Source organism: Giraffa tippelskirchi, chromosome 3 (assembly GCF_054371585.1).
Source record: "Giraffa tippelskirchi isolate mGirTip1 chromosome 3, T2T-mGirTip1v1.2.pri, whole genome shotgun sequence".
Classification (NCBI taxonomy): domain Eukaryota; kingdom Metazoa; phylum Chordata; class Mammalia; order Artiodactyla; family Giraffidae; genus Giraffa; species Giraffa tippelskirchi.
The window spans coordinates 50277732-50301406 of NC_137277.1; the positions used below are offsets into that span (position 1 = coordinate 50277732).

The following is a 23675-nucleotide window of genomic DNA, read 5'->3' on the forward strand; positions in this document are numbered from 1 at the left end:
GTAGTACTTGCCCCACTTGGAAGGTGGGATTGGGCTGGAATTAATCTATCTCATGAAATAGTAAATTATTACAAAATACTCAGGAAAGAATAGACTATAAACTACACAATGAAAGATTTAGAGCAGTACTAATACACAGGAGCTTTTAAGATTTCTTCCTTGGTTTTAAGCCCAGCTTCCCCTAGGGTCATAAAAATTTTCACTTTATTACGGGGTTTACCATGGATTAGGTAGTACTCAAAATTATGAGTTGAGACAGAAAACTAGGAAATACTGTTTCTCCGTTGTTTAAGGTCAATTAAACATATTATTGAAGGCAGTGAAGCAGATAGTTATGTCTGATAGGAATTTTAAATGTTAAGCTGGGATTAAAACCTACCTTTTGGTTTGTATTAGATTTCCCTGGTGGCTCAGATGTAAAGCGTCTGCCTATAATGCGGGAGACCCAGGTTCAATCCCTGGGTTGGGAAGATCTCCTGGAGAAGGAAATGGCAACCCACTCCAGTATTCTTGCCTGGAAAATCCCATGGACGGAGGAGCCTGGTAGGCTACAGTCCATGGGGTCACAAAGAGTCAGACTGAGCAACTTCACTTTCTTTTCCTTCTTTGGTTTGTATTACACCGTCTCAGGCAGTCAAATGTTAAACATAACCTCTATTATAACTTAAAATTGATATAGCACTTAAGTTTGATGGTGTAGAAAATCTAAAGTCTACCTGTCATGTTGAAAAGAATTCTGTTGATGAGTTTGTTCAATTTCGTTATCTTTCACTTAATCCACTGAGGAATTGGCCAGCTCCCTGACTTTAAGCATTAGGTGGCACTTGAGGAACCATGGCTTTACCTATGATTGTATGTCTGTGAAAGAGTTAACCAAAGGAAGATGCATGGGAGATTGGTATGTAATTTATTCTTCCAGTTGGGCAATCTAAATGACAGTGTTCCTCAGATTATACTCCCAGAAAATTGGCACAGAAATAGGGCAGAGTCATTCTAGTAATTGCCAAAGAAGTGTAAGTCACAGACAAGGAGGTCAATATAATAAAGAAAGGGTGGAGCAACACCTGACTTACATTTAACTGGATTACCACAAAGTGAGGCCCACACTATATGAAATATGACTGCACAATAAGAGAATTGATTTTCCAGAATTAGGGACTTAGACTTCCCTGGTGGTCCAATGCAAGGGCCCTGGGTTGAATCCCTGGTCAAGGAACCTGATCCCACATGCTGCAACTAAGGCCTGGTGTGGACAAATTAAATAAAATTTTAAAATTAAAAGAACTAGGGACTTGTTACCTGTGGTGACACAGTAGGAGGTTGTGATTGTGCGTGTGTGTGTTGAGGGGGGGGAGCTCTTCCTCATGGCTTGCAAGATCTTAATTCCCTGGGGTTACAGCAGTGAAAGCACCAAATCTTAACCACTGGACAGCCAGGGAATTCCCTACTTGTATTATACTTCTATTTAAAGCAGTTAACCTTTAAACAAATTTTTTTCCTGGCCACATGCTTCTGGGACTGGAGGGTCTTAGTTTCCCCACCAACCAGGGATCAAACCTGCGACCCCTGTGTTAGGAGTACCGAGTCTTGACTATTGGACTGCCAGAGAAGTCCCTAAGCTATTTTCAATGAAAGTACTGTCAGTCATTGTAAAAAAAAATTTTCCATCAGTATAAGAGTATATCTAAAGCAAAAGGTCACACTCCCTGTTTCACAGGAGAAGTGTGTAATCTTTGCAGTTTTCTGTGGCTACACCTACCATATTTTTCATGCACATAATATTTGTATCTACACTCCCTTTATTTTTACACATATTATTCATAGTCTACATACTGATCTGAGTTTTCTTTTTTCACTCAATTGAATATTCCAGACTGCTTTTTTAATCTCAGAATGCAGCTCTATCTTAATCTTTTTAAAAGATGCCAATTTTGTGTATTTAATGTATAATTAACCAATTACCTATTGATGAACATTAGATTGTTTCAAGTGTTTCAATATTACAAGTACTGTTGCAATAAACACCCTAGTAAATATATACCTTTTTACATGTGTCAGTGTATCTGTAGATGGAATTCCCAGAAATGCAATGGCAGAGTATGAGTATGAAACTTTTAAGTTTTAATTGTTGCTGTTGTTCAGTCACCCAGTAATGGCAGACTCTTTGTGATCCCATGGACTGCATCACACCAGGCTGCCCTGTCCCTTACCATCTTCTGAAGTTTTCCCAAGTTCATCTCCATTGCATCAGTGATCCCATCCAGCCATCTCATCCTCTGACGCCCTCTCCTCTTTCTGCCCTCAATCTTTCCCAGCATCAGGGACTTTTCCAACGAGTTGGCTGTTTGCATCAGGTGACCAAAATACTGGAGCTTCAGCATCAGTTCTTCCAATGAATGTTCAGGGTTGATTTCCCTTAAGATTGACTGGTTTGATCTCCTTGCTGTCCAAGGGACTCTCAGGTGTCTTCTCCAGCACCACAGTTCGAAGGCATCAATTCTTTGGTGCTCTGCCTTCTTTATGGTCCAGCTCTCATAACCATATGTGACCACTGGGAAGACCATAGCCTTGACTATATGGACCTTTGTCGGCAGAGTAATGTCTCTGTCAACACGCTGTCTAGATTTGTCATAGTTTTCCTGCCAAGAAGCAATCATTTTCTGATTTCATGGCTACAGTCACCAGCTGCAGTGATTTTAAAGTCCACAAAGAGGAAATCGGTCACTGCTTCCAGCTTTTCCCCCTCTATTTGCCATAAAGTAATGGGGCCAGATGCCATGATCTTAGTTTTTCTAATATTTAGTTTTAATCCGGCTTTCTCACTTTCCTATTTCATCCTTATCAAGAGATTCTTTAGTTCCTCTTCCCTTTCTGCCATTAGAGTGATATCATCCACATATCTGAGATTGTTGGTGTTTCTCCTGCCTATCTTGATTCCAGCTTGTAACTCATCCAGCCAAGAATTTCTCATGATGTACTCAGTGTATAGGTTAAATAAACATGGTGATAACAGACAGCCCTGTTGTACTCCTTTCCAATCCTGAACTAATTAATTGTTCCGTACAGGGTTCTAAATGTTGCTTCTTGACCTGCATACAGGCTTCTCAGGAGACAGGTAAGATGGTCTGGTATTCCCATCTCTTTAGTAAGAGTTTGCTATAAGAGTTTCCACAGTTTGTTATGATCCACACAGTCAAAGGCTTTAGCGTAGTCAATGAAACAGAGGTAGATGTTTTCTGGAATTCCCTGGCTTTCTCTATGATCCAGTGAATTTAGATTTCTGGTTCCTCTGCTTTTTCTAAACCCAGCTTGGACATCTGGAAGTTCTTGGTTCACATAATGCTGAAGCCTAGCATTCAGCAAGGTTTTAAGCTTGACCTTAGTAGCGTGGGAGATGAGTGCAATTGTCCAATGGTTTGAACATTCTTTAGTACTACCCTTCTTGGGAACTGGGATGAGGATTGATGTTGTCCAGTCCTTGGTCCCTGCTGGGTCTTTCAGATTTGCTGACATAATGAGTGCAACACTTTGATAGCATCATCTTTTAGGGTTTTGAATAGCTCTACTGGAATTCCATTACATCCAAAAACTTTGTTCACAGCAGTGGGCCTTGTTCCTAAGGCCCACTTGACTTCCCACTCCAGAATGTCTGGCTCTGGGTGACTGACCACACCATCGTACTTATCCAGTTCATTAAGATCTTTTTGGTACAGTTCCTCCATGTATTCTTTCCATCTGTTCTTGATTTCTTCTTCATCTACTAGGTCTCTACCATTTATGTCCTTTATTGTGCCCATCTTTGGGTGAAATGTTCCCTTGATAGCTCCATTTTTCCTGAAGAGAGCTCTAATCTTTCCCCTTCTGTTGTTTTCCTCTATTTTTTATGCATTGTTCATTGAAGAAGGCCTTCTTGTCTCTCCTTGCTATTCTTTAAGTTTTAATAGATGTTGCCAGGTTGCCTGCCTAAAAAGTTAGATCAAGCAGATGAGGCAAGCCAAGAAATGGGACAGGAGGGCCCAAGAGGCAGCTGGTCAGGTCCTAGCTCATCTGTGCCCCAAGACACCCTGTCCCTTGTACACCTACTTCTTCATACCTTCTCTCCCTAAATGCAGATTCTTCAGATGCAAACAGGAAGAGATTCAAACTGAAACTCAACTCTTCCAAAATGACCCATCAGCAGGCACTGTAGGATTCCACTCCAGTGGAGATCCTGGGGTTGACAATTCATGGACCAAAGTGGACATCAGTGTCAGCGGCTGTGGGAGGAAATGTGGAGTGAGACTTTCATGGTTGTGGAATTTTGGTCTTATAAGACAAAAACTTGGAATGGTGGTGATGGCTCTGTGAGAAGGAGAATATATCTGATTCTTCAGAAACATGCACTTAAAGTGGTGATGATGTTAAAGGGTAGGTGAAAGTGAAAGTCACTCAGTTGTGTCCGACTCTTTGCAACCCCGTGGACTATACAGTCCACGGAATTCTCCAGGCCAGAATACTAGAGTCAGTAGCTTTTCCCTTTTCCAGGGGATCTTCCCAACCCAGGGATCAAAGCCAGGTCTTCCACATTGCAGGTGGATTCTTTACCAGCTGAGCCACAAGGGAAGCCCCCGAAGGGTAGGTGGTGTGTATATTATTTCACTTAAATTCTTAAAATGAAAAAAAGTTGGATCAATTTACATTCTAATTTAGAAAACAAAAACTAAAAAAAAAATTATGTTCTAATCAAGATTATCTGAGAAAGCCAATTTCCCCTCATCGTTTTAACATTAATATCAGTTTAAGCTGATTTTTGTTATTATCATTTACCTGTTACAAAGCCAAGGAAAAAAGAATTGAATCGCTGCTTTTCTAGACATGAAATTCACTTTCATTTTAAACCTGGACAAAATATTTGAAGAATGTCTAAAGAGATATCATTCTCTAGCTTTCATGCATTGGAGAAGGAAATGGCAACCCACTCCAGTGTTCTTGCCTGGAGAATCCCAGGGACGGGGGAGCCTGGTGGGCTGCCGTCTATGGGGTCGCACAGAGTCAGACACGACTGAAGAGACTTAGCAGCAGCGGCAGTCAGCAGTTAGAGATGTTTCTCTTTCCTATTTACCATTCTTAAAAAGATGCCTAAAATTGGCAAGATTTCCACAGGACCTTCCCCTAAGGGCTTCCAACTCATCAGATACCTAAGCTGAAACTAAGAATGGGAAGGAAAATGTTCAGAGTGAAGACCTTTAACTTAGACCTACTTTAGAAGTTCTCTTTTCAGTCTTACCACAATCCACGCTGGGCAAACATTTCATGTTACTCACTGAGCCAGTGTTTATACTTTGTAGTGCTCCTCTACTGTTTTCCTCCAATCCAAATGCAATGAAGTTGTACTTGTATCTTTTTTTAAATTAATAATATATATATCTGTCAGAAAATAGGTCTCATGCAAGACTACCAGTGGCTGCTTTTTCTTGTTAGCTACTGAAAAATCAAGCAGCTTCTTGGTAGTCTTTCTGATCTTATTCTTTATATTGTGGCAACTCCATTGTACTCTTAGGCCAGCCTTTTCCAGCAAAATAGAAACTACAAGTTTGAGAGATTAAGTCTATTAATTGAATTCCACTCAGCAGTGAAAACATAGAATAAACAGAATCCAGCTGTGAACAGATAGGATATACCTTACTTCAATTTGTAGGTTCTAAATACCTTTGTCAAGTCATCCAAGGTCCAGCTTATCAGTCTAATACGCTTTCTTAGATATCTGAGAAATATTGAATGTACCTCTGACCTTTGATTTCTTCATCTAGTAGATGAGCGATTTAAACTCAAGCAGGCTTTTTTTCAGATCTTAAATTCTGTTATCTTATTATCTCTTGAAACATACAATCTCTTGCCAGCTCAAATCTGTTTTTATTTTTAGTTCAGGCTGAGTTTATTTTATTTTCTCACCTGGCTAATTAACACAATGCTTCTATTCTATTTCCCACCTTTTAGTGAACTCCCAGTCTGCTGTTTGTCTAATTGTCCAACATCTCTTGGGACTTCCTTTCCATCAGTAACTATTATTTTGATGGGGAGGCTATGCATTTTTGAGACGGGGCAAGTGGGAAGTCTCTGTACCTTCTGCTCAGTTTTGCTGTGAACCTAAAACTGCTGAAAAAAATAAAGTCTAATGATCAAAAATCCTGGTACAGAGGAACTTCCCTGGTGGTCCAGGGACTAAGACACCGTACTACCAATGCAAGGGGCCCAGGTTCAGTCCCTGGTCAGGGTACTTGATCCCACATGCCACAACTAAGAGTTTGCGTACCTGAACTAAAGATCCTGCATGCTGCAACTAAAGATTACACGTGCCGTAATGAAGATCAAAAATTCCAAGTGCCGCGGCTAAGACCTGGTGCAGCCAAATATATAAATAAATATATATCTTTAAAAAATTCTGATACAGGGCTGTGCCTGTCTACATTTAGGTATTTAACGGCTAATAATTGTGATATAGGGCTTCCCTGGTGGCTCAGTGGTAAAGGATCCGCCTGCCAAGCAGGAGATGCAGGTTTGATCCCTAGGTCAGGAAGATCCCCTGGAGAAGAAAATGGCAGTCCACTCCAGTATTCTTGCCTGGGAATTTCCATGGACAGAGGGACCTGGTGGGCTACAGTCTATGGAGCTGTAAAGAGTTGTGCTTAGCAACTGAGCACACACACACACAATTGTGGTTTAATTTGAAAACTCCTAGGGATTCACAGTAGAAGTGAGGATGGAGTAAATCACTGGAGTCTTAAAAGGAATTAGGAGGTGAAGCTAGCTAACCAGTACATGAGTTGTGATTGTAGGTTTAGGTAAAATCTTTGCTTGGTGTTACTGATCCAACAGTTAATAATGTTAAAAACAAGTCCCAATGTTTTCTTCCCAAAGGGTTGGAAAGCTATACAATAGTATTTGGTCAAAAGTTTTTTTGGCAAATGTGTTTAATTACTGTCCCCCCACCCCCACCCCGTGGCAGGAGGCAGAATAAATCTGGATTTCTTTGAAAGAGGAAGGAAATTCGTATAGAAAAACAGGAAGTTGACAAGTCCCTCACTGTTGCCTAGCTAACATTTTCCTACCCCCCCATCATTTGATATGAATGTTGCTAATAATTCATTTTCACATTAAGCATTTTTCTTGTTCAAGGGACTGTGCTAAATCTTAGGGAACCAAAGTTGAATATTTTAAAGTCACTTTGATTAGGATAAATATAGTATGTTACAGAAACTGAAAGTAGGGAGAGGCATTAGTCCAAACTGAAAGAGTGGGGAGGGAGGGAAATCTTGGGGTGGGGGAGTCTTGAAAGATAAGTAAGAAATCAACCATTCATTCACTTATTCAACAAATTTAAAGTGCCTGCTCTGTGGCAGGCACTGTCCTAGGCACTGAAGACACTTAACTGCACATTGAAGACATTTAATTAAAGTTCCAGCTCTTATGAAATTTATATTTTAGTGGGAAAAGAAAGACAATAAACAAAATAAGCAAAATAACAACCAGTTGGTAACAAGCTCTATGGCCAAAAGGGGAGACAGAAAGTCTTGCGATGAAGGTTGCAATTTAAAATAGAATGAGGGACTAGGCCGGGCCGGGGGCCCGGCGGCGGCGGTGGCGGCGGCAAGAGGAATTACCCAAGGCCCGAGGTAAGAGAAACCCAAGTAAGACAGTAAGTGTTGCGAGAGGGCATCAGAGGGCAGACACACTACAACTAAAACTACAGAAAACTAGCTAATCTGATCACACGGACCACAGCCTTGTCTATCTCAATGAAACTAAGCCATGCCGTGTGGGGCCACCCAAGACGGATGGGTCATGGTGGAGAGGTCTGACACAATGTGGTCCACTGGAGAAGGGCATGGCAAACCACTTCAGTATTCTTGCCTTGAGAACCCCATGAACAGTATGAAAAGGCAAAAAGATAGGACACTGAAAGATGAACTCCCCAGGTCAGTAGGTGCCCAATATGCTAGTGGAGATCAGTGGAGAAATAACTCCAGAAAGAATGATGGGATGGAGCCAAAGCAAAAACGATACCCAACTGTGGATGTGACTGGTGATAGACGCAAAGTCCGATGCTGTAAAGAGCAATATTGCATAGGAACCTGGAATGTTAGGTCCATGAATCAAGGCAAACTGGAAGTGGTCAAACAGGAGATGGCAAGAGTGAACGTCGACATTCTAGGAATCAGTGAACTAAGATGGACTGGAATGGGTGAATTTAACTCAGATGACCATTATATCTACTACTGTGGGCAAGAATCCCTTAGAAGAAATGGAGTAGCCATCATGGTCAACAAAAGAGTTCGAAATGCAATACTTAGATGCAATCTCAAAAACGACAGAATGATCTCTGTTTGTTTCCAAGGCAAACCATTCAATATCACAGTAATCCAAGTCTATGCCCCGACCAGTAACGCTGAAGAAGCTGAACTTGAACGGTTCTATGAAGACCTACAAGACCTTCTAGAACTAACACCCAAAAAAGATGTCCTTTTCATTATAGGGGACTGGAATGCAAAAGTAGGAAGTCAAGAAACACCTGGCGTAACAGGCAAGCTTGGCCTTGGAGTACAGAATGAAGCAGGGCAAAGGCTAATAGAGTTTTGCCACGAGAACGCACTGGTAATAGCAAACACCCTATTCCAACAACACAAGAGAAGACTCTACACGTGGACATCACCAGATGGTCAACACCGAAATCAGATTGATTATATTCTTTGCAGCCAAAGATGGAAAAGCTCTATACAGTCAGCAAAAACAAGACCGGGAGCAGACTGTGGCTCAGATCATGAACTGCTTATTGCCAAATTCAGACTTAAATTGAAGAAAGTAGGGAAAACCACTAGACCATTCAGGTATGACCTAGATCAAATCCCTTATGAGTATACAGTGAAAGTGACAAATAGATTTAAGGGACTAGACCTGATAGTCAGAGTGCCTGATGAACTATGGACAGAGGTTCGTGACATTGTCCAGGAGACAGGGATCAAGAAAATCCCCATGGAAAAGAAATGCAAAAAAGCAAAATGCCTGTCTGAGGAGGCATTACAGATAGCTGGGAAGAGAAGAGAAGCGAAAAGCAAAGGAGAAAAGGAAAGATATTCTCATCTGAATGCAGAGTTCCAAAGAATAGCAAGGAGAGATAAGAAAGCCTTCCTCAGTGATCAGTGCAAACAAATAGAGGAAAACAACAGATTGGGAAAGACTAGAGACCTCTTCAAGAATATTAGAGATACCAAAGGAGCATTTCATGCAAAGATAGGCTCGATAAAGGACAGAAATGGTATGGACCTAACAGAAGCAGAAGATATTAAGACGAGGTGGCAAGAATACACAGAAGAACTGTACAAAAAAGATCTTCACGACTCAGATAATCACGATGGTGTGATCACTCACCTAGAGCCAGACATCCTGGAATGTGAAGTCAAGTGGGCTTTAGAAAGCATCACTACGAACAAAGCTAGTGGAGGTGATGGAATTCCCGTTGAGCTATTTCAAATCCTCAAAGATGATGCTGTGAAAGTGCTGCACTCGATATGCCAGCAAATTTGGAAAACTCAGCAGTGGCCACAGGACTGGAAAAGGTCAGTTTTCATTCCAATCCCAAAGAAAGGCAATGCCAAAGAATGCTCAAACTACCGCACAATTGCACTCATCTCACATGCTAGTAAAGTAATGCTCAAAATTCTCCAAGCCAGGCTTCAGCAATATGTGAACCGTGAACTACCAGATGTTGAAGCTGGTTTTAGAAAAGGCAGAGGAACCAGAGATCAAATTGCCAATATCCGCTGGATCATCGAAAAAGCAAGAGAGTTCCAGAAAAACATCTATTTCTGCTTTATTGACTATGCCAAAGCCTTTGACTGTGTGGATCACAATAAACTGTGGAAAATTCTGAAAGAGATGGGAATACCAGACCATCTGACCTGTCTCTTGAGAAACCTGTATGCAGGTCAGGAAGCAACAGTTAGAACTGGACATGGAAGACCAGACTGGTTCCAAATAGGAAAAGGAGTACGTCAAGGTAGTATATTGTCACCCTGCTTATTTAACTTATATGCAGAGTACATCATTAGAAAGGCTGGGCTGGAAGAAACACAAGCTGGAATCAAGATTGCCGGGAGAAATATCAATAACCTCAGATATGCGGATGACACCACCCTTATGGCAGAAAGTGAAGAAGAACTAAAGAGCCTCTTGATGGAGGTGAAGGAGGAGAGTGAAAAAGTTGGCTTAAAGCTCAACGTTCAGAAAACTAAGATCATGGCATCTGGTCCCATCACTCCATGGGAAATAGATGGGGAAACAGTGGAAACAATGTCACACTTTACTTTTTTGGGCTCCAGAATCACTGCTGATGGTGATTGCAGCCATGAAATTAAAAGATGCTTACTCCTTGGAAGGAAGGTTATGGCCAACCTAGACAGCATGTTTAAAAGCAGAGACATTACTTTGCCAACAAAAGTCCGTCTAGTCAAGGGTATGGTTTTTCCAGTGGTCATGTATGGATGTGAGAGTTGGACGGTGAAGAAAGCTGAGCGCCGCAGAATTGATGCTTTTGAACTGTGGTGTTGGAGAAGACTCTTGAGAGTCCCTTGGACTGCAAGGACATCCAATCAATCCATCCTAAAAGACATCAATCCTGGGTGTTCATTGGAAGGTCTGATGTTGAAGCTGAAGCTCCAATACTTTGGGCACCTCATGCGAAGGGTTGACTCATTGGAAAAGACCCTAATGCTGGGTAGGATTGGGGGCGGGAGGAGAAGGGGACGACAGAGGATGAGATGGTTGGATGGCATCACCGACTCGATGAACATGGGTTTGGGTAGACTCCGGGAGTTGGTGATGGACAGAGAGGCCTGGCGTGCTGCAATTCATGGGGTCGCAGAGAGTCGGACACGACTGAGCGACTGAACTGAACTGAGGGACTTCCATGTGGTCCAGTGGTTAAGAATCCACCTGCTAATGCAGGGGGCACAGTTGGATCCCTGGCCCAGGTAGATCCCACATGTCACAGAGCGACTAAGCCCTTGCACAACTACTGAACTGGTGCTCTAGAGCGTGTGAACCTCAACTACTGCACCCATGTGCTGCAACTACTGAAGCTGCACACTCTAGAGCCAGTGCTCCCCAACAAGAGAAGATACTGTAATGAAAAGCCCTCAAACCACAGCTAGACAAAGCCCTCAAGTAGCAACTACAACCCAGCACAGTCATAAGTAAATAAAATAGAATGGTCAGGGACTTCCCTAGCAGTCCAGTGGATGGACATTTGAATGCAGAGGGTACATCCCTGGTCGGTAGTTGATCCCACCTTGTGGCCAAAAAACCAAAACATAAAATGGAAGCAATATTGTAACAAATGCAATAAAGACTTTAAAAATGGTCTACATCAAAAAAAATAAAAAGAAATAAAACAGAATGGTCAGAGAGAAGCAAAAAGGTGATATTTGAGCCAAAATCTGAAGGAGATAATAGAGTAAATCTCATGGATAGCCAAGGGAAAATTGTTCTAGACACTAAAGCAAGAGCACCCTGGCAGGTGTGAAGACCAGCAAGGAGCAAGTGTGACTGTGACAGTGAGGGAAATGGATAGAGGCAGGTCCTGCTTAAAGATTTCAGCTCTTACTCTTTGGAAAATGGAATGCTGGGACTTCCCTGGTGGTCCAGTGGCTAAGACTCTGCACTTCTACTACAGGACACACAGGTTCAATGCCTGGTCAGAGAACTGAGATCCCACATGCAGTGTGGCAAGGCAAAAAAAAAAAGATGCTATTGCTGCTTTTTCAATGAAGAAGAGGTTTGGCCTATTTTCTTTTTCTTTTTCCTTTTTTGTCCATGTTGCACATCTTGTGGGTTCTTAGTTCCCTGACCAGGGGTCAAACCTGGGCCCAGCAGTAAAAGTGCCCAGTTGTAACTACTGGACCATCAGGGAAGTCCTAGGCATGCTTTTTTTTTTTTATTGCTCTGGGTCTTCATTGCTGTTCATGGGTTTTCTCTAGTTGCAGTAAATGCGGGCTACTCTTCCGTGTGATTCACCGGCTTCTCACTGCAGTAGCTTCTGTTGCAGAGCACAGGCTCTAGGTGCACAAGCTTCAGTATTTGCAGCACTTGGGCTCCGTAATTGGAGCACACAGGCTTAGTTGCTCTACAGCATGTGGAATCTTCCTAAACTAGGGATTGAACTTGTGTCCCCTGCACTGACAGGCAGATTCTCACCTACTGGACCACCAGGGACATTCCAAGCATGCATTTTTAAAGGATCTCTTTGACTGCTGTGTTGAAATGGGCTTGGGTGAGAGAAGAGATAAAAGGGTAAACACAAGGAGACCAATTAAGAAGCAATTACAGGTATCCAGGCAGTGAGGTTGAAGGGTGAGATGTTGGGCCCAAGATAGTAATTTGAAGGAAGAGCCAGCAGGATTTATTGATAGATGGGATTGGGATGTCTGAGAGGATATTCAAGGGTGACTCCCAAGTTGGCCTTAGTGACTGGAAGGATAGAATTGCCATTCACTGAGATGAGAAAGAGAGTAGGAGAACAGGTTTGTGGGGCAAGATCAGGAGCTCATCTTCGGACCTGTTATGTTTGAGGTGCCTGTTGGAAGCCCAAGTGAAGAGAGAGTTAAATATCTGTCTGACATTAGAAAGAGTCCAGGCTGGAGATATAAACTGAGGAGTCATTAGAGATTCATAGCATATAAAGACTCAAGACTGAATAAGATCTCCAAGAACATGTTCCGCTCCCAGAGGGCTTCCAGCATTAAAAGTTCAGCGATGGGGAACAAGCAAGAAGACTGAGAAAGTGAAGCCAGAGAGATAGGGAAGCAAATAAAGGGAGAGGGGACTTCCTTGGTGGTCCAATGGCTAAGACTCTGCCTTCCCAATGCAGGGGGCTGGGGTTCGATCCCTGATCAGGGAACTAGATCTCACATGCCACAGCTGATCTCACATGCCACAGCTAAAAAATAGCACATGCTAAAGTGAAGATCGAAGATTCCGAGCGCCACAACTAAGACCCGGTGCAGCCAAATAGATACATAAATATTTTTAAATAAATGAATAAAGGGAGAGGCATGCCAAGGACTCCAAAGTGAAGCTCCAAAGAAGCTCTGCTTCATCAGAAATGCCTTTTGTACCAACAAAATCAACTCTAGCTACTAAAACAACTGAAAAATCAAAATCCATTATTAACCAGCAAGATAACATTCTCACTCCTAACACTTGGTAAGAACTGTAAGTGTTTGAAGAGTGCTTTAAGGTAGTGTTTTTTTTTTTTCTTTGGCCATGCCACTCAGCTTGTGGGATGTGGGATCTTAGTTCCCTGACCAAAAATCGAACCCCTGCCCCCTTCAGTGTAAACACAGAGTCCTAACCACTGGACCACCAGGAAAGTTCCAGAAGTTATTTCTTAATGAGTAGAGTTTGGGAGTGATGAAAAAACTTTGGAAATAGTAGTAATGACTGGACACAACATAACATAGTCAATGAAATTATTGCCACTGAAATATACAGTTAAAAATAGTTTAAATAGTAAATTTTATGTTATGTTTAGGAGCTTAGTTGGGTTTTGTTGTATATCTATTTTTCTGTGATCTCTTTGAGCTGTCAATGGGCAATATTGGACAGGAGGTTCTGGGGACAACAGGCACCCTTAAAATTTGGTCTAAAAGAATGAATTGGGCTAAAGTATAATAATTAGTAGTTGAAAGTAGATCTCTACCAATGTATGAACATTAGCCTGGATATGACTTAGAAGAGAATTGCTGAGGCCCATACTTTTGTGTATATTAGTGAATAATGCCAATTAACTCATGCAAAAATTTAAGAGAGTAGCCAATAAATACAAAAATTGTTCTCTGAAAATCCATAGGGAAATGGTTCAAATTTCCCTCCCATATTGCAATATACTCAGACATACTCTCTTAATTAGTACTCAGATCACGCCCTGCACTCTAGGGCAACCTTCCAAAAAAGGGTGCTAAATTAACCCAAATCTTCTAGTTTCTGTGGATATGTAATGAAAACAAAGGTAGATAGAGTTAAATTCTAGTTAATAGGCCTCTGTGTGCATTTATTAACTCTGTTCAACTTAGCATTGTACAAACACTAATATAAGGACTTTTTCTATCCTCAATACTCCATACCTCATTGATCTTAAACCTACATTTTCATTCTTCTGAAACACTAGAGTGCTGGTTGGAATTACATTCTGGTACATACGTCTTTGTTTACACAAGTGAGTATCCCTGTGCTACTATATGTGATTCTGGTTATTACTCCTACACAAGAAATTACCCCCCAAAACTTACTGGCGTAAAACAATGACAACATTTATTTTGTTCATGAATCTGCAATTTGGGCAAGGTTCAGTGGGGATAACTAACCTCTGTTCCATTTAGTGTCAGCTGCAAAGGCTTGAAAGCTAGGAAGTAGGAATCTTCTGAGGGTTTGATCACTCACATGCCTGGCAGTTGATGCTGGTTGTTGGCTGAGACCATAGCTGGAACTGTCAGTTGGAACGATTACACGTGTAATGTGTTTCCTCTTTCCTCACAATGCTGTGGCTAGGTTCCAAAGGTGAGCAGAGACACAGAGAGAGAGAGACAAAAAGGGAATCACCCTAAGCTATATCAACTTTTATGATGTAGCCTAAAATATAACGCAGAGTTAAATCCTTTTTTTTTTTTGGCTGTGCTAGGTCTTCATTTCTTTGTATGGGTTTTCTATAGTTGTGGTGAGCAAGAGTTACTCTTTATTGTAGTGCGCAGTCTTCTCATTGCGGTGGCTTCTCTTGTTGCGGAATTCAGTCTCTAGGGTATGAGGGCTTCAGTAGTTGCAGCTCAAGGGTTCTAGAGTGCACGCTCAATAGTTGGGGTGCACAGACTTAGCTGCTGCACAGCATGTGGATCTTCCCAGGCCAGGAATTGAACCAGTGTCCCCTGCATTGGCAGGCAGATTCTTAACCACTAGACCATCAGGGAAGTCCTACAGTGTCACTTCTGCTGCATTCGCATCACTGAAGCAGTCACAAAGTTTTGGCCAGGTTTAAAGGGAGGGGAAATAGTCTCTGGAAATATTGCTGTGCCACAGTGTGACTTCTGGCCAAACAATTTACCTCCCTCCTATATTGCAGTATATCTTCAGCCCTTTCTCCAAAAGCGCCATTATGACATCAGGGTCAGGCTTGGAGTCTGGAATCGCATCATATAGGTCAGATCCAGGTGTGAATGAGGCTCCCTAATGTGTTTTCCCTAATGCAGGATCTTCTGACTTGATCACCTGTTCTTTGTAAATATACACTGAAGTTATTTATGGAAAAGGGACCATGGTACATGAAACTTACTTTTAAATGGTTCAAAAAGGACTTCCCTGGTGGCGCAGTGGATAGAAGTCTGCCTGTCAATTCTGGGGACACAGTTTCAAACCCTGGTCCAGGAAGATTCTACGTGCTGTGGGGCAATTAAGCCCGTGCATCACAGCTACTGAAGCCCAAGCTCTAGAGCCCATGCTCTTCAACAGGAGAAGCCACCGCAAAGAGAAGTCAGCACACCACAGTGAAGAGTAGCCCCACTTTCTGTGACTAGAGAAAGCCCATGAGCAGCAAAGAAGACTTCATGCAATTAAAAAAAAAGTTCAGGAAAAAACTATTTTTTTACATACAACATTTTGGAAATGATTTCCCCACTCCTTGAGCCTGAACATAAATTTGTGATTGCTTCAATGAATAGAATGCAGCAGAAATGGCACTGTGTTACATCTGAAGATGGAATATATATACACACACACACACATATAAATGCAGTGTATGCACATACATATGTATCATGTGTGTATATCTATGTATATAAGTATTTATATATATAAAGAGAAGGGGAGAAAGAGGAATGCAAATGATAAGGCTAATTGAGTGAAATGTTAACAATAGATGAATCATACAAGTATTCTTTGTGCTTTTCTTATTTTTGTAACTTTTCTATAAGCTTGAAATTAATTCCAAATAAAAAGTTTTTTAAAATATCATGCACATAGAATAGGTTCTGAGCATTAATATTTTGATATATTTCATTCCAGGGGCAAGTTCTGACTTGACCTTTCTATTAATTTGGGGGCATTAAGAAAAGATCCTTTAATTCTCCCTTTGCCCAGATGTCTATAAGAAGATATCATCACCTACTACACTTTAACCTACATTCCTCAAATCTTATTTCCTTAAAGAGTTATTTTTGGAAAGATCCCTGTCTGAGAGGGGAGATTTGGCCTTGTTGAAACTCAGCTTTTCCATGGTCTTTGCATTACCTACACACTACAGACACCTGTAAGTTGTGGCTCAGAGAAATTATTGAAGAGTGTACCTCAGCCTCCTTGTGACAAAAAGATAGGGGGATTAACTCTCTTCAAGAACCATCATTGTGAACCCAGAGCACAAGCTCTAAAAATAGTGGCTGCCAAGAAACAGCTTTCTCATGTTTCCAGTTTGAAAAGGACACTTAAATAGAACTTGGGTGCTTTTCACCAGTGTCACAATCCCCAAACAAGCAAAGAGTAATCACTAGTAAAATCCCAGTTTAGGAACTGTTAGTACCTCCAAGAAGCACATGCAGACCATTTAATAAATTTATTCATAGCCATCATGTATACAGTTTTGTGATTCAAAGCTGGGACTTCTCTGGCTGTCCAATGGTTGAGAGTCTGTGCTTCAAGTGCAGAGGGTACCAGTGCAATTGGGGGACTAAGATCCTGCAACCTCTGTGGCATGGCCAAAGAAAAAAGAAAAGAAAAAATTATTTAAAAAGAAAAAATAATAAAGCTGGGAATTCTCGGGCAGTCCAGTGGCTAGGACTTTATGCTTCCACTGCATAAGGTTCAGTCCCTGGTCAGGGAACTAAGATCGCAAAACCCATGTGGGCACATCCAAAAAAGAAAAGAGCTGATTATCCTGAAACCCTTGGACCAACATCAGATGTTTTATCACCATAGCAAAGACATATAGAGTTCATTTATAAGATATACAATCAAGGAACATCCTCTTAAATAAATTCATTGCTACCACTTATTGAGCTCTAATATGTGTCAGATACTGGGTTAACATTTACATACATTGTTAAATCATTCAATCTTCACACTAGCTCTATGAGGCATATGTTATCATTATCTCCATTTTACAGAAGAAGAAAAAGTTAAATAATTTAAATAATTTGCCCAAAATCAAACAACTAGTTGCTCAGTGTGTCCGACTTTTTGTGACCCCCTGAACCATAGCCCACCAGGCTCCTCTGTTCATGGAATTCTCCAACGAGAATACTGAAGTGGGTTGCCATTCCCTTCTCCAGGGGATCTTCCCCACCCAGGAATCGAACACAGGTCTCCTGCATTGCAGGCAGATTCTTTACCATCTGAGCCACCACCATATCTTTGACAAAAGGTCTGTATAGTCAAAGCTATGGTTTTTTCCAGTAGTCATGTATGGATGTGAGAGACGGGCCATAAAGAAGGCTGAGCGTCAAAGAATTGATGCTTTTGAACTGTGGTGCTAGAGAAGACTCTTGAGAATCCCTTGGATTGCGAGGAGATCCAATTAGTCAATCCTAAAGGAAAACAGCCCTGAATATTCATTGGAAGGACTGATGCTGAAGCTCCAATACTTTGGCCACCTGATGGGAAGAGCTGACTCACTGGAAGAGACCCTGATGCTGGGAGAGATTGAAGGCAAAAGGAGAAGGGAATGGCAGAGGATGAGATGGTTAGATAGCATCACTGATTAAATAGACATGAATTTGAGCAAACTCTGGGAGATAGTGAAGGACAGGGGAGCCCAGAGTGCTGTAGTCCATGGGGTTACAAAGAGTCGGACACGACTTAGTGACTGAACAACAACAAAAAATCTACATATGAAATCTTGCTCATAACCTACAGTTACACTATGGATTATAAAATAAGATAAAGTATGAAGTTAAGCATGTTGCTACTTAGTGAGTTATTTTTTTGTGAGAACATTGGTGAGCTTTGCCCACACATATGCTGAACAATTTGTTCTTTGATAAATTAGCCTTATTTCTCATGGTGATTATGCTTAGATAACATCTTACTGTTAGACTCAAACATAGACCAAGGATTTAGTCAATTCATAGGATAGAGCAAGTAAGTCTGGCCATTCTTTTGGGTCCTAGAAAGACCATGCTTAAGTGTAATTATGTTCATCTAGTAATTAATTTATTCAACAAACATTTGTCAAATAACCATTTTGTATAAGAAATCAGGGTGTGCGATGACACCGCCTCAGGTTTGTTGTCTGCCCATGAAAGGCTTCCCAGGTTGACACTAATCTTAGTGCAGTCACCTCAGTTGAGGAACTTTCAGGTTTACAAACTCCATTTTATCACATTGATCAGTCTCTCACAGACTGGCTTATGTTAATAAAATGACCATGAAAAATAAAATAAAATAAAATGACCATGAAACAGAGGACCTTTGTTTCTGACCATGATGGAGTAAAAGGGACTGGATTTACCTTTCTGCCATAAACAATTAGGAAACTAAACAAAATATAGAAAACAATTCTTTTTAAGGCATTGGACAATACAGTCCAGAACTGACACCGATGAGAGAAGAAAAACAAATGCAATGAGTTCTACAGTTGCCCTGGCTTTATGCCTAAGGGCACATTCTGGATCATAAATTCAGCATGTGGCAGAACACAACAGTCTCACTGAGTTGAGGAGACAGAGATTGGTGTTCATGGTGCCTGTGGTAGCTGGATGTTGTTAGACAGAATAGCAGAATGAAAGAAGGAATATATTAAAAGAACTCCCAAAGTCTGCACAGGGCTTTGATTCTTGGCTGAATGTGGTCCAGAATGACAGAGTTAAATTCGACGAGAATGAGCATGGAATAATCAAAGAGATATAACTGAAAAATTCCCAGGGCTCATATAGGGCTAGGAAATGTTCTGACCAGTGAGAGAAGAAAGACCTCACTGACTACTCAAGACAGTCAAGAGAGACCTCAAAAATGTCAAACATTACCAGTTGATCTGTACTAACTATAGTAAGCTATACTCTAGACCTGCTTTAACAAAACTTTAAAACAAGCTTTCAAAAACATCAAACTATTTGAAAGTAACCCTAACCCGTCTGGTAAAACAGATGCTTATGGTCTTCAAGGGAAGCCTACAAAATTCAGGCACTCAAGAATGTAACATCCTAGCATCTGATGAAAAATGACCGTATGTACCAAGAAGCAGGAAAAATAGCCGAACCAGGAGAAAACTCAGTCAACAGAAACAGACTCAGAAATGATAAAGATGATGGAACTAGCAGACAAGAATGATAAAAACAACTATGATAACTATATTGGGGTATTTAAAGGAAAACAGACATAATGAGAACAGAAATGGAAGATATAAGGACCAAATAAAACTTCTAAAGGTGAAAAATATAATATTTGAAATGAAAAATTCAACATCGCAGCTAGCTTCCCCCAAAGCAAGGGATCAGAGAGAAAAAAAATGGCAGCAGAAAGAAGGCACATGCTTTTTATGACCTAGTATATTCCTTTCCTATTTGCAGTAATATGATCTATGTTGGTTTAGTCTCTCAGTCGTGTCTGACCCTGTGATCCCATGAACTACAGCCCGCCAGGCTCTCTGTCCATGGGATTCTCCAGGCAAGAATACTGGAGTGGGTTGCCATTTTTTCTTCCAAGGGATCTTCCCAACCCAGGGCTCGAACCCACATCTCTTATGTCTCCTGCATTAGCAGGCAGGTTTTTATTGACTCGGCCACCAGGGAAGTAATAAATTATCGACTCAGCCACCAGGGAAGTAACAAACTAACACAAAGTTAGTGGCTTAAAACAACACAAAACTTATTCCTATATAGTTCTGTAGTCCAGAAGTCCTCATCTTGAGGAGACCTAAAAAGCCTTATGCAGAGGTCCAGGTAATGAGAGACTGAAGCCTCCCGCTAGCAACCAGCACTAAGTTGCCAAGCATGCAAGTGAATCACCTTGGAAGTGAATCCTCCAGCCCCATTCAGGTCTTCAGATGACACAGCCCTGGCTGATATCGTGACTCTAGCTTCATTAGAAACATTAAGCCAGACTCACCAAGCTAAGCCGCTAGATTCTCCCCCAACAGAAATTGTGTGAGATAATAAGGATTGTTTTAAGCCATTAAAATTTAAGACAATGTGTTTTCCAGCAGTAGATAATGCTGGAATCTCTTCAACAAATATTACTGGGACAACTGGATAGCCATATGGAAAACAAACAAAACTCTCCCTAAACTGATATAGTCATACAATAGGACACAACTCAGCAATAAAAAGGAATGGACTCTTGATCCATGTGATTGTATGGAAGAATCTCAAAAATGTTCTGCTGAGCAAAAGAAGCCAGGCATGGAAAGTACATCCTGTATGATTTATTCATGTGAAACTGCAGTAAAGTAAACTTGATGATGATGGAAAGCAGACCAATAGTTGCCTGGGGCTGGGGGTGAGGGCTGAAGGAGGAAGGGGAGTGAAGGTTGGCTGGGAAAGATGAAAGGCAATTTTGGTGTGATGGAAAAGTTCTATGTCTTGATTGTAGCTCTCTATAGGTTATAAGGGTGTATTTGTTGATACTCACTGAACTCTACATTTGAAATGAGTTCACATTATATAAATTTCAGTTATGTAATTATAATTTATATAAAATTTACTTCAATAAAGTTGAATTTTAAACTGAAAAAAAAAATCCCATGAAGAAAATATACATACCTAAATGGTTAGTGCCTTTATATAGGATAAATTTCTTCCAGGATGTATGATAATATTAGTCTCTATTAAGAATTTCCCAGGGAGAGGGACTTCCCTGGTGGTCCAGTGGCTAAGACTCCACCCTTCCAAAGCAGGGGGCCCAGGGTTCAATCTGTGGTCAGGGAACTAGTTCCCATATGCGCAACTAAGAGTTTGCGTGCCATAACTAAAAGATCCTGCATGCCACAACAAAGATCAAAGATCCCACATGCTGCAACTAAGACCCAGCGCAACCAAATTAATTAATTAATTAAAAAAAAATTTCCTGAGGGGCTTCCCTGGCGGTCCAGTGGTTAAGACTTGGTGCCTTCACTGCCGAGGGCCCAGGGCCCAGGTTCAGTCCACTGGTTGGGGATCTAAGATCCCACAAGCCGTGTGGTGTGGCCAAAAAAAAGGAAAAATTTCCCCTTCCAGCATCAAGGAACCTGGGAAACTAAATTAATAATCTGAAGGTTTTTTCGTCAGCAGGTCTCCTTGTTCTTCCTCTCATTATACCTGATGTCATACTCGCCACTGCTGCTGCTGCTAAGTCGCATCAGTCGTGTCCAACTCTGTGCGACCCCATAGACTGCAGCCCATCAGGCTCCTCTGTCCCTGGGATTCTCCAGGCAAGAATACGGGAATGGGTTGTCATTTCCTTCTCCAATGCATGCATGCATGCTAAGGCGCTTCAGTCGCACCCGACTCTGCGCAACCCCACGGACAGCAGCCCACCAGGCTCTTCCGTCCACAGGATTTTCTAGGCAAGAATACTGGAGTGGGCTGCCATTTCCTTCTCCAATACTCGCCACTACAATTATACATTTCTGGGAGTACTTAACTGATGTCTTTCTCTCCCCTTAGACAGTAAAGCTCCCTAAGGGTGGAGACTGGGTCTGTTTAAGTCACTTCTGTATTCCTAGAATCTAACATAGTGGCTGGCACAGTGTAAGTGCTCAATATGTATCTGATAAATTAACTCTCTACTTCATTCAAAGTACATACGCTAATCCTATTAACACAAAGTCTTGTTTTCTTTCACCCTTTTATCCAACAGATGGAGAAACTATGCACTCAGATACCTCTGCCAAGGCCTTTGTGTTTCCTCTCCTTTCCCTTTCTCTTCCCACTCCCCTTCCCTATCTCATATCTCTTCTTATTTTTTTTTTTAGATTTTAGCTTTTTGGCTGTGCCACACAACATATAGGATCTTAGTTCCCAGAGCAGGGATCGAACCTGTGCCTCCTTCTTTGGAAGCACAGCCTTCACTGCTGGACCACCGGAGAAGTCCCCCATCTCTCTTCTACAACTTGCTCGCTTTTCTACCTGTAGATGGTCTTGGAGATGCTGTCCTTGGTTTGGGTGGCTGTCCTCCTTAACATTCTTATCTCTTCTCTCTAATCTGGCTTCTCCACTTCAGTCACGCTAATGTGAACCCTTTTCCTGCACACAATTCTTCCTTTTTCATCATCTCCATGACTTTGCACATGCTATTCCTTCTGCTGAGAAATCCCAATCCCGCTTTGCCAGTCCATCAGATTTGGCCTATAAATTATTTATTTCAGGAAATTATTCCTATCTAACACTTCTCAATCTCTGTGCTCTGCTTCTCACCAGCCGTTTGGATTCAGCCTGAAATATGGGGACTTGTACTTAGGGGATGTCACCCACTTGTACTATGATGATGGGTTTGTATGAAGTTATGATACTTTCCGCTAACTATAAGCACCTTCCAAATGGTATGTGCTTGGTTCTTCCCCTTGTATCTGTTTTCCTTTTTTAAAAAAAAAAAAAAATTTAGTTATTTATGTCTTTACTTTTGGCTGTGCTGGGTCTTTGTTGCTGTGCATGCTTTTCTCTGGTTGCGGCGAGTGGGCTTCTCATTGAGGTGACTTCTCTCGTTTTTGCTCCTGGGCTCTCGAGCACAGGCTCAGTTGTTGTGGCACATGGGCTTAGTTGCTCCACCCATGTGGGATCATCCTGGACCAGAGCTCAAACCCATGACTCCTGCATTGGCAGACGGATTATTTACCACTGAGCCACCAGGAAAGCTCCTCCATTTTTTTTTTCCAATATTTTATTTTTTAAAAAATTGTTATTGTTCTGATAATCTGTTTTAAGACGACCAGGGAAGTCCCTGTTTTCCTTTCTTATGTAACTACTCAGGACAGAGTTCTGTATAGAGTTGTACTTGATCTCAATATATTAGAACTGAACAAATAAAACACCCATCCGTGGGTAATTCATCCCAAGTATAGGCATGGAAAGGAAGTCAGGTTTGATCCAACTGAAACAGCTTAAGTGAGAATGTCTTTTCTGAGTCCGGGTTCCCAAATGCATCTCTTTTCTATGGCCTAGGAGAATCCCATTTTTTGTCAATGGGGATAAATAAAAATTCCTTGAAACATACTCTGGTAGGTAGCACAAATAAACCATATAATTATATTTCCTTAAATAGAAAAACTCAGAGCATAAGGATATAAGATTTCCTGGGTCAGACCAAGGCTATGTAATTCAGATTTTTAAATTTTATGTTCTTTTAAATGGGGAACTGGTCACTTAAACCCCTTCCTTATTTTATTTTTTAAATATTTATTTATTAGGCTTAGCCAGGTCTTAGCTGTGGCATGTGGGATCTAGTTCCCTTACCAGGGACCAAACACGAACCTCTTTTATTGGGAGCACAATCTTGCCCCTGAACCACCAGGGAAGTCCTATTTTTATTTATTTATTTTCGGCCATGCCACACGACTTATGGATCTTAGTTCCCCAACCAGGGAATGATCTTTGCCATTCTTGCCCCCTTCATTGGAAGTACAGAGTCTTAACTATTGGACTGCCAGGGAGGTCTCAGATTTTTTAAAAATAAACTTTCAACAACAAGATCCT

General features: G+C 41.3%; 1 protein-coding gene across 4 annotated transcripts in view; it reads right to left on the reverse strand.

Annotated features, from left to right (window-relative positions):
* Positions 1 to 23675, reverse strand: part of USP32 (ubiquitin specific peptidase 32) — a 244980-nt gene that overhangs the window by 204432 nt on the left and 16873 nt on the right. For 3 of the 4 annotated variants that reach the window (XM_081584982.1, XM_081584979.1, XM_081584983.1), the window contains one exon: positions 14397 to 14576. The gene's annotated coding sequence lies outside the window, so the exon portion shown is untranslated. Of the gene's footprint in view, positions 1 to 2041; positions 4257 to 14396; positions 14577 to 23675 lie in introns of those variants that run through there. The other variant, XM_081584984.1, reaches the window with a different exon arrangement.